The following is a 10,894-nucleotide window of genomic DNA, read 5'->3' on the forward strand; positions in this document are numbered from 1 at the left end:
TTGTTAGCACTTTTATGAATTCATCAGTTTTCCATTAGAGTTCTGAAAATGCTTATTCAGTTCAGCAGTATAGGCAGTTACCAGAAACCTGTACTTGTCAGAGTCTTTTCCATGAATTCCTTGAGATGAATCCCTTTTATAGGAACATTTTTGCAAAAGCGTCAGAGTACACCCAGAACTGTCTGTGAATGACAAGACTTAAAAATGACCACGGTTAAAGATTTGATGAAAGTTCATAATGATGCAATTGACAAGGAAATTTAGTTATTTCTGAGATATACATTTTAAAGTAATAACTAGAATTATGACTTATAACATTATACCAGAACATACAAGATTTTTAGAAATTTCATGTAGTGTCTGAAACATTTATATTAACATATTTCCATACAAATAACCCAAAGAAAGTTTAGTATTAGTTGTTTTTTGTTTGTTTGTTTGTTTATACTGCAGGTTCTTATTAGTCATCAATTTTATACACATCAGTGTATACATGTCAATCCCAAACGCCCAATTCAGCACACGACCATCCCCACCCCACTGCGGTTTTTCCCCCTTGGTGTCCGTGTTTGTTCTCTACATCTGTGTCTCAACTTCTGTCCTGCAAACCGGTTCATCTGTACCATTTTTCTAGTTTCCACATACATGTGTTAATATACGATATTTGTTTTCCTGTTTCTGACTTACTTCACTCTGTATGACAGTCTCTAGATCCATCCACGTCTCAACAAATGACTCAATTTCGTTCCTTTTTATGTCTGAGTAATATTCCATTGTATATATGTACTACAACTTGTTTATCCATTAGTCTGTCGATGGACATTTAGGTTGCTTCCATGACCTGGCTATTGTAAATAGTGCTGCAGTGAACATTGGGGTGCATGTGTCTTTTAGAATTATGGTTTTCTCTGGGTATATGCCCAGTAGTGGGATTGCTGGATCATATGGTAATTCTATTTTTAGTTTTTTAAGGAACCTCCATCCTGTTCTCCATAGTGGCTGTATCAATTTACATTCCCACCAACAGTGCAAGAGGGTTTCCTTTTCTCCACAGCCTCTCCAACATTTGTTGTTTGTAGATTTTCTGATGATGCCCATTCTAACTGGTGTGAGGTGATACCTCATTGTAGTTTTGATTTGCATTTCTCCAATAATTAGTGATGTTGAGCAGCTTTTCATGTGCTTCTTGGCCATATGTATGTCTTCTTTGGAGAAATGTCTATTTAGGTCTTCTGCCCATTTTTGGATTGGGTTGTTTGTTTCTTTAATATTGAGCTGCATGAACTGTTTATATATTTTAGAGATTAATCTTTTGTGCATTGATTCATTTGCAAATATTTTCTCCCATTCTGAGGGTTGTCTTTTTGTCTTGTTTATGGTTTCCTTTGCTGTGCAAAAGCTTTGAAGTTTCATTAGGTCCCATTTATTTATTTTTGTTTCCATTACTCTAGGAGGTGGATTAAAAAAGATGTTGCTGTGATTTATGTCAAAGAGTGTTCTTCCTATGTTTTCCTCTAAGAGTTTGATAGTGTCCAGTCTTACATTTAGGTCTTGATTCCATTTTGAGTTTATTTTTGTGTATGGTGTTAGGGAGTGTTCTAATTTCATTCTTTTACATGTAGCTGTCCAGTTTTCTCAGCACCACTTATTGAAGAGACTGTCTTTTCTCCATTGTATATCTTTGCCTCCTTTGTCATAGATTAGTTGACCATAGGTGTGTGGGTTTATCTCTGGGCTTCCTATCTTGTTCCATTGATCTATGTTTCTGTTTTTGTGCCAGTACCATATTGTCTTGATTACTGTAGCTTTGTAGTATAGTCTGAAGTCAGGGAGTCTGATTCCTGCAGCTCCATTTTTTTCCTTCAAGACTGCTTTGGCTATTTGGGGTCTTTTGTATCTCCATACAAATTTTAAGATGATTTGTTCTAGTTCTGTAAAAAAATGCCATTGGTAATTTGATAGGGATTGCATTGAATCTGTAGATTGCTTTGGGTAGTATAGTCATTTCCACAATATTGATTCTTCAAATCCAAGAACATGGCATATCTCTCCATCTGTTTGTATCATCTTTAATATCTTTCATCAGTGTCTTATAGTTTTCTGCATACAGGTCTTTTGTCTCCCTGGGTAGGTTTATTCCTAGGTATTTTATTCTTTTTGTTGTGGTGATAAATGGGAGTGTTTCCATAATTTCTCTTTCAGATATTTCATCATTAGTGTATAGGAATGCAAGAGATTGCTGTGCATTAATTTTGTATCCTGCAACTTTACCACATTCATTGATTAGCTCTAGTAGTTTTCTGGTGGCATCTGAATGAGATCCTTGCCAGGCAGAGTAATCTTGGTTGTAGTTTCTTCCCTTTCATCACTTTAAGTATATCATGCCACTCCCTTCTGGCTTGCAGAGTTTCTGCTGAGAAATCAGCTGTTAACCTTATGGGAGTTCCCTTGTACGTTATTTTTTGTTTTCCTCTTGCTGTTTTCAATAATTTTTCTTGGTCTTTAATTTTTGCCAATTTGATTACTATGTGTTTCAGTGTGTTTCTCCTTGCATTTATCCTGTATGGGACTTGCTGTGCTTCCTGGACATGGGTGGCTATTTCCTTTCCATTTTAGGGAAGTTTTTGACTATAATCTCTTCAAATATTTTCTCTGGTCCTCTCTCTCTCTTCTCCTTCTGGGACCCCTATAATATGAATGTCGTTGCATTTAATGTTGTCCCAGAGGTCTCTTAGGCTGTCTTCATTTCTTTCCATTCTTTTTTCTTTATTCTGTTCTGTGGCAGTGAATTCCACCATTCTGTCTTTCAGGTAACTTATCCATTCTTCTGCCTCAGTTATTCTGCTATTGATTCCTTCAGTGTAGTTTTCATTTCAGTTATTGTATTGTTCATCTCTGTTTGTTCTTTAATTCTTCTAGGTCTTTGTTAAACATTTCTTGCATCTTCTCAGTCTTTGCCTCCATTCTTTTTCTGAGGTCCTGGATCATCTTCACTATCATTATTCTGAATTCTTTTTCTGGAAGGTTGCCTATCTCCACTTCATTTAGTTGTTTTTCTGGGGTTTTATCTTGTTCCTTCATCTGGTACGTAGCCTTCTGCCTTTTCATGTTGTCTATCTTTCTGTGAATGTGGTTTTTGTTCCACAGGCTGCAGGATTGTAGTTCTTGTTGCTTTTGCTGTCTGCCCTCTGGTGGATGAGGCTATCTAAGAGGCTTGATGGGAGGGACTGGAGGTGGGTAGACCTGGGTGTTGCTCTGGTGGGCAGAGCTCAGTAAAACTTTAATCCACTTGACTGCTGATGGGTGGGACTGGGTTCCCTCCATGTTGGTTGTCTGGCCTGAGGCAACCCAACACTGGAGCCTACCTGGGCTCTTTGTTGGGGCTAATGACAGACTCTGGGAGGGCTCATACCAAGGAGTACTTCCCAGAACTCTTCTGCCAGTGTCCTTGTCTCCACGGTGATCCACAGCCACCCCCCACCTCTGCAGGAGACCCTCCAACACTAGTAGGTAGGTCTGGTTCAGTCTCCCCTGGGGTCACTGCTCCCTCCCCTGGGTCCCAATGCACACACTACTTTGTGTGTGCCCTCCAAGAGTGGAGTCTCTGTTTCCCCCAGTCCTGTCGAAGTCCTGCAATCCATTCCCACAAGGCTTCAAAGTTTGATCCTCTAGGAATTCCTCCTCCCATTGCCGGACCCCCAGGTTGGGAAGCCTGACGTGGGGCTCAGAACCTTCACTCCAGTGGGTGGACTTCTGTGGTATAAGTGTTCTCCAGTCTGTGAGTCACCCACCCACCAGTTATGGGATTTGATTTTACTGTGATTGTGCCCCTTCTACCATCTCATTGTGGCTCCTCCTTTGTCTTTGGATGTGGGGTATCTTTTTTGGTGAGTTCCAGTGTCTTCTTGTCAATGATTGTCCAGCAACTAGTTGTGATTCTGGTGTTCTTGCAAGAGGGAGTAAGGGCACGTCCTTCAACTCTGCCATCTTGGTTCCTCTCCAGAAGTTGAACTTTTGATATTGTCATTTCTAAAATTAAAAAAAATACATATATAAGGAACAATTTTTATTTTAATGATCCAGTTAAACCTGTCTTAGTCCATAAAGGATTACAGATGGCTGAGAAGGGATTATCGGTGATAAATTTAATTTCAGGTACTGTTAAAACATCCAAAATTTTAAGTAGATGATTATCCCCCAGACCTGGCTCCTCCAATCTTGATTTAATATTTGGGATGTCTTCCCTCTCATACTCTGGCTCAGATGCATGCTGTTAGCAGAAGTTTGGTGACAGTGGTTTAGGGCAAGGGAGGGACAGGCAAGTTCCACTCCTACCTACCACAAGTCCCCCTTTCTCTGTGCCCGGGGCTCCGGCTCAGTTCACCTGGACTGGAATGGTCTTGGGATTGAGGGCAAGTGTTTGTGTTAGTTATTAGGAGCCAAAGGACTAAATCAGCTTGAGGCTTTGCTTTTCCGCTTACCTCTTCCATGTCAAGCTTTTGTGCAGAAATTGGCCTGGACGTTCCCCACTGTGTTTTCATATCTGCAGTGGTTTGAGACGTCATTTAAATAACAAAATATTAAATACAACTTTTTTAAAAAATATATTTATCTATTCATTTTGGCTGTGCCTGGTCTTAGTTGCGGCCTGTGGGATCTAAGGTGCAGCATGCAGGATCTAGTTCCCTGACCAGGGATCGAACCTGGTCCCCCTGCATTGGGAGCAGGCGTCTTGCCCAACTGGACCACCAGGGAAGTCCCTACATCCAATTCTTAAAGCTTATTTCGATTAATGTTATGACTGAATGTCCATCAAACAATTCTGCAAAAATTAGAATTACATATAATCTAATCACTATTAAAACTGTATAACATTGGTGGGGATAAACCATTATAAAGGTTTTCTTAAATGTATCCACTTAATGCATTCTCCCAGTAGTCAGTTTTATTGTCAATCCCTTTCCCTATTTATTTATTTGAAAGATTTTAATAATTGCTTTTTAACATAAAATTCATAGTATTATCAGTCCTTATTATTATTGTGGTATTTCACTCTTGTACTAGGAAATATGGATTTGTATACCTTTGGAGAAATGTCTATTTAAATCCTTTGTCCACTTTAAAATCGACATATTTGCCTTTTTATTATTGAGTTGTAAGAATTCTTTACATATTCTGGATACCAGTCCCTTCTTAGATACACGATTTGTAAAAAATATTCTCCAGTTCTATGGGCTGTCTTTTGACTTTCTTGATTTGTAGCACGAAAGTTTTAAATTTTAATGAAGTCCAATTTATCTGTTTTTTTCTTTTGTTATTTATGCTTTTGGTGTCAGATCTACAAAACCATTTCCTACAGGTAATTAGCTTTCAGTGTCTCCTAAAGGACATAGAAGAACCTGAGTAAGCACTTGCAATAATGATGTGATTGTGTGTGTGTTTTAAGTAGATTTTATTTTTTAAACTGGTTGTAGGTTCACAGCAAAATTGAGTGGAAAGTACAGAGATTTCCCATAGACCCCCTTTCCCCCCACATGCCCAGCCTCCCCGATGATCAACATCCCCCACCAGAGAGGTACATTTGTTACCATCATTGAACTTGCACTGATCCATCATCATCACCCAAAGTCCATAGTCCACATTGTGGTTCACTCTCGGTGTTGTACATTCTATGGATTTTGACAAATGTATAATGACATGTGTCCATCATTATAATATCATGCAGAATATTCTCACTGCCCTAAAAATCCTCTGTGCTCCACCTATTCATCCTTCCCCCTTGTCCCCAACTCCTGGCAACCACTGATCTTTCTACTGTCTCCATAGTTTCGCCTTTTTCAGAATGTCATACAGTTGGAATCATGTAGTATGTAGCCTTTTCAGACTGGCTTCCTTCACTTAGTAATATGTATTTAAGCCTCCTCCATATCTTTTCATGGCTTGATAGCTCATTCCTTTTTAGTGCTAATATTCCATTGTTTGGATGTTCCACAGTTTATCCATTCACCTACTGAAGGACATCTTGGTTGCTTCAGAGTTTTAGCAATTACGAATAAAGCTGCTATAAACATCTGTGTGCAGGTTTTTGTGTGGACGTAAGTTTTCAAATACTTTGGGTAAATACCAAGGAGTATTGCTGGATTGTTTGGAGAGTATGTTAGTTTTGTAAGAAACTGACAAACTGTCTTCCAAAGAGGCTGTACCGTTTTGCATGTCCACCAGCAATACATGCGAGTTCATGTTGCTTTACTTCCTCACCAGCATTTGGTGTGGTTGGTGTTCTGGATTTTGGCCATCCTAATAGGTGTGTAGTGGTATCTCACTGTTGTTTTAATTTGCAATTCCTTAAAGACATAGGATGTTGAGCATCTTTTCTTATGCTTGTTTGCCATATGTCTATCTCCTTTGGTGAGGTGTCTGCTCAGATCTATTGCCCATTTGTTAATTGGGTCGTTCATTTTCTTATCGTTGGCTTTTAAGAGTTCTTTGTATATTTTGGATAACAGTCTTACTTGAGATGTCTTTTGCAAGTATTTTCTCCCAGGCTGTGGCTTGTCTTCTCATTCTCTTGATCTGACTGTTGTTTTGCTGAATCATTCACTTCACATTCATTTATTGAGCATCTACTGTGGTCCAGGTTCTCCACAAGGCTCTGGAGATATAAAAGTGATTTAGATATTATCTTGCTGTTAGGTACTCTTAGCCTAATGGAGGAGAAGGACAAGTAAATAGGTGACTAGAACATTCTTCTAAGATAAGCAGTCTCAGGCTTCTTGAAGAGGATGCTGAGACATAAAGAAGGAAAAGGATTTGACATCAGGCAAAGGTGGTCAGGGCCTGCCGGTGCAGAGAACACTTTATCACGATGACATAGTAAGTTATGGTCAATATGATCATTAGCTACTACTGTTATGACAGCGGTTTATCTACGCCAAAGGTAGACGAACTATGGCGGAAGGCCAAATCCGGCCTGCCACCTGCTTTTATAAGTAAAGTTTTATTTGGACACATTCACGTTCATTCATTCACAGAGTGCCAGAGGCTATTTTTGTGGAACAGTGGCAGAGTAGTTTTAACAGTCAGTCTGGCCCACAAAGCCTCAAATATTTCCTATCAGACGCTTTACAGAAATAGTTTTCTCACCCCCGCTCTAGGCAGAAATTTATGGGAAAAGGCTTATACCCAGCCCCTGTTTTTGTTTTTTTTTAGCATTGCTAATTTGGGTGCACCTGGCAACTATTTATATGTCTGCAAGTAATTTTGTCTGTCTTTCACAATTTCCCCGATTTCTGCTTTTAAAGTCTCAGCTAATTTTCATCTGACAATTCTGCATAATTGCCAAACTATAAATAATAACCTGCTCAACCCCTGAAAATAAATTTAAATATTTGTTCTTTTCCTTTTAAAGTTTTAACGTTCTGTCATGGTTTATATTTCTCCCTGTTAAAATTATAAACAGATTCATGTTCATTTCAGGAAAATCAGATATTATGGATAAGCAAAAGAAGAATGTTAACCTATAATCCCACCTAGCTTCCCAGGAAAAAAACGTTTTGGAAGCCTCAGTATGTAAGGTCGTATGAGGCGTTTTTCTATGCATATGCGTATATTTTATTATAATTTTTTTACATAAATGAAACCATGTTATGCTACCACCAAGTATCTTTAACAGGCATAGACCTTCCTCATTCTTTTATATCTACATGATTCATATGGTCAGGGCTGGCCTATTAATGGAATATACCAAGGGAGGTTACCTACAGAATTACCCACAGGCTTGCATCCTTTCAGGGACAAAGGCAGGATGCTACAAACAAGAAGTGGATTGGTTGGCTGCCCCATGAAACTGCTGAGTGGTCAGGTATCATGAAGCTGTCTTTGGCTTTCTAGACTCTCCTCTAACAAGAGTGGAGCCAAAAAGCTAGGAGTCTGTATCAGTTATCTATTACTCCAGTAATGCTGCATGCCAAACCACCACCAAACCTTAGTCGTTAAGCAACAAGAAGAGCTGTTGCTCGCACATCTGGGGTGGTTGGGCAGGTGGCTGTCCTGCTCTTGGTTGGGCTCACTCCCACATCTGGAGCTTGACTGGCTGTAGGTTCCTGTAGGCCGGGCTTGGCTCACCCGTATGTCTGAGAGTTCTGAGACCTTGCTCTCTTGTCTGGGGCTCTGCTGACTATTGGCTGTTTTAGGCTGACCTCAGCCAGGTGGACTGTGGTTATGTTCCGTAAGTCTTTCATCCTCCAGCAGGCTCTCCTGGGCAGGTTCTCATGGCAATTTCAGAGCAAGTGGGAACACACAAGGCTTCCTGTTTGTGGTCTATGCCTCATCTATTGTCCAAAGCCCTTGGGTGAGCTCAGGTTGAAGGGAGTGAGGAAATAGACTCTGTGTCTTTAGTGAGATGAACTACAAAACCGCATGACAAAAGTCGTGGAGAATTGGTGCAGTCAGTCTGCCACAGACTCTGATCGTGTGGCTGAGGGCACTGTAGGTGAAATGTACCTTTCAGGAGGAGCAGGACTTTGATTTGTGCCTGGTCTAAGCTAATGTGTGTCAAATGACAGTAACTTTCTTCTCATTCTCCATCTCTAAGAGGAACTACTCTGTAAAGGACTCCCAGCAAGCTACTCTCACATTTCTTTTTGATTTTCTCTCTTTTGAAAAAAAGTAATCAGATTGCAGATCTGTTTTTCTCTGCTTGTCCTGGAGTACTTTGAGTTGAGAGAGGAGGACATGGCCTGTGCCACTTAAAGACAGATCTGTTTTCGCTTACAAAGCTGGAGAACTTTTTGAGCTCTTCTAGTTTGTAACTTTATTATAACTGGAAAGACTTTCCTTTCAGATAAAGTTCAAAACGATGCCTCAGTTTCTTTGTAAGATATTATTAGGCCTCTGAAAATCCTGTCTACAGTATTTACATTGTGATGCCTACTTTTTTAGGAGTTACCTATTTACATCATATTTTCTCATTTCTCCCTTCTTATCTGTATGCTAGTATATATCTCCCAGGCTTGAAGTGAAGAGACCAGTTTGAGCCCTACCTCACCTCTTCCCCACATTAAGTTATATGAACTTGGGCAAGGCACTTAAGTTCCCTAAGCCTCAGTTTCCTCTTCTGTAAAATGGGAATACAGGTCATACTAACTATCCAGCATACGTTATACAGGGTTGCTCCCAGGATCAGATGTCCAAGTGTAAACTAGAAATGCAAGGTTTATTAGATAAGAAGAACCATTGCTTCTGTTCTTACACCATCCCCTGTGTGTGTTGGGTAACATTTTGTAGCTGTCGTTAAAGAGATATAACTTCCTCTAAGGAGTTAGAGTTTTAGAATGGCTTACCCTCTAAGCCTAATAAATTCAAGCTTATATGATAATAATATAATCAATTAGTTAATATGTTATGTAAATACTGAAATAATAATAATAAAACAAGGACAGGCTTTACCTCCAGTGGAGTAGGTAATGATTTACATGCCATAAAGGGAGAAGTGCTGGGAAAATTCCCAATATAAACGTAATACATCTTCTGATGTTTACAGTTCAATTACCAGAATTTTCCCCTGGGGTTAAACATTGCCCCTCTTCCCATGTGCCACTTTAAAAGTCATTAACCTTGGAAAGAATAATGTATAACTTTACTAACATGTCAGTACAAATGTGTTCATCAGACAGCGTACTTTCCTGACAGGAGGTGAGAAGCCCGAAAGGCCTCTGGGCCCAGGAAGGGGTGGCAATTGGGGGAGAAGAAACGAGCTCGGGAGCAGGAAGCAGGATGCTGGGGCTGGTTAAGAGAGAAACCAAAGGAAAACCGAAAGTCCCCTCAAAGATAACTTCTGTCAACCTCGGATGTCACGGCCTCACAACCTGGCCCAGTCTGAACTTTCTTGCCTCCACTAAAGTGTTTCAACCAGGGTTGCCCAGCAAACAAGTGGAACAGGTGTTTTGCTTTTGGATGCTCGAAGAACCTGGCCGGCTTGGCTGGTGGCAGTTGTCAGTGGAGTCAGAAGTGCCTCAGTAGCCACCTCGTCTCCTAGTGGTGAGATGAGTGTGGGCTGCCTTCCCCCCAAAGGGGGGCCTGGCAGGATTTGTACCTCCCTCTGGGGCTTATAAAGGAACGAGGATTCTTCTTTTTTTCCTTACAGTGAACTATATCAAGCCTAGCCTAGTTCTTTTTATTTATTTATATATATTTTAAACTTATTTATTTATTTATTTTTGGCTGCGTTGGGTCTTCGTTGCTGTGCGCGGGCTTCCTCTAGTTGTGGCGGGTAGGGGCTGCTCTTCATTGTGGTGCGCGGGCTTCTCGTTGTGGTGGCTTCTCTTGTTGCGGAGCACGGGCTCTAGGCGCGTGGGCTTCAGTAGTTGTGGCTCGTGGGCTCTAGAGCGCGGGCTCAGTAGTTGTGGCGCACGGGCTTAGTTGCTCCGCAGCATGTGGGATCTTCCCGGACCAGGGCTCGAACCCGTGTCCCCTGCATTGGCAGGTGTATTCTCAGCCACGGCGTCACCAGAGAAGCCCGAGGATTCTTCTTTTAAACAAAGGCATACCTCCCGGGCCTCAGTGCTGCCCTCAGACTAGGACACGAGGGGCCCCTGCTCTGGGCCACACATCATAAGCAATGAAAGACAATGACTTTTGGAATTTTTCTGAACTCATAAAATTTGAAAGTTTAAACAAGTTTTATGAATTTTACAGGTTTAAGAACATTTAAAAAAGTGTGGTAACTGATTAAGTTACTGGGAATTACGGGAGAGATGCACTGGCTGACCCAGGCTCCCCAGGCCAGAAAGACCGCCCCCCCCCCACCATAGCCCCGGGCCAGAGAATGGTAGGCTGAGAGCCTGTAAGTGTGTGTGTGTGTGTGTGTGTGTGTGTGTGTGTGTGTGTGTGTGTG

At 40.9% G+C, this 10,894-nt stretch overlaps 1 non-coding gene across 1 annotated transcript; it reads right to left on the bottom strand.

The window, feature by feature from the left end:
- Nucleotides 1-4,682: 4,682 nt before the first annotated feature.
- Nucleotides 4,683-4,755, bottom strand: TRNAW-CCA (transfer RNA tryptophan (anticodon CCA)). Its single transcript has one exon. It is a non-coding gene; the product is annotated as a tRNA-Trp (tRNA).
- Between the last annotated feature and the right edge of the window lie 6,139 nt (nt 4,756-10,894).

This window comes from Aethalodelphis obliquidens, unplaced genomic scaffold, assembly GCF_003676395.1.
Source record: "Aethalodelphis obliquidens isolate GAN/ISIS:26980383/991018 unplaced genomic scaffold, ASM367639v1 scaffold94, whole genome shotgun sequence".
Classification (NCBI taxonomy): Eukaryota; Metazoa; Chordata; class Mammalia; order Artiodactyla; family Delphinidae; genus Aethalodelphis; species Aethalodelphis obliquidens.